The following is a 704-nucleotide window of genomic DNA, read 5'->3' as shown; positions in this document are numbered from 1 at the left end:
GAATTACGAGAAGTTAGGGGGGCAAAAGGAGGCCAGAAAATGATAATGGTCCATAGGGGCCGTTTTGTTCACGGATAAAGTTATTTCGAGATTAATAAATTAGATAGAATAATATGTGATATTTAGGATTAAGATTGTGATTAAATTTATATTTTGTTTATTTGAATGTACATAAATTTAGTGAGTGTTTAGCCATTCATATAATTGGAGTTGTTTTTTGTGTAATTTTAAATGAAAAAAAGGTGAAAATACTTTTTTGTTGCTTTTCAAAATTTTGAAAATTCTAGAATTCAACTTTAAGTTGAATTTCGAAATTTGATGGTAAAACATGTTTTTTTAGAGTTCAACTCTGAAAAAAGTGAAAAAAATTCATGGTCATGTCTAATTTTAATCTCAAATATAATCTTGAATATCTCACTTTATCCTGCGTACTAACCAAACGATCCCTTAATCTTCTTCGTTTTCAACATATATATAGTGAGATTTTATTTATTTATCATAATGTAGAATCATTTTCCTTTTAAAAATAGCAAAATATACTCAGCACACGCATACAAAATCTCATTAATTGAAATCGTGTGATATTTGAGTATTTGATTGTAAGTGTATGTATGACTAATTGCATATGTATATACTAGATGGTAAGGACTCGTGCTCACCACAAGCCCAACATACTAACTTTCAATGATAATATGAGTCGTTTT

The sequence above is a fragment of the Solanum stenotomum genome, chromosome 12 (assembly GCF_019186545.1).
Source record: "Solanum stenotomum isolate F172 chromosome 12, ASM1918654v1, whole genome shotgun sequence".
NCBI lineage: Eukaryota > Viridiplantae > Streptophyta > Magnoliopsida > Solanales > Solanaceae > Solanum > Solanum stenotomum.
The sequence above is the reverse complement of the archived record's forward strand: the minus strand, read 5'-3'. Positions refer to the sequence as shown.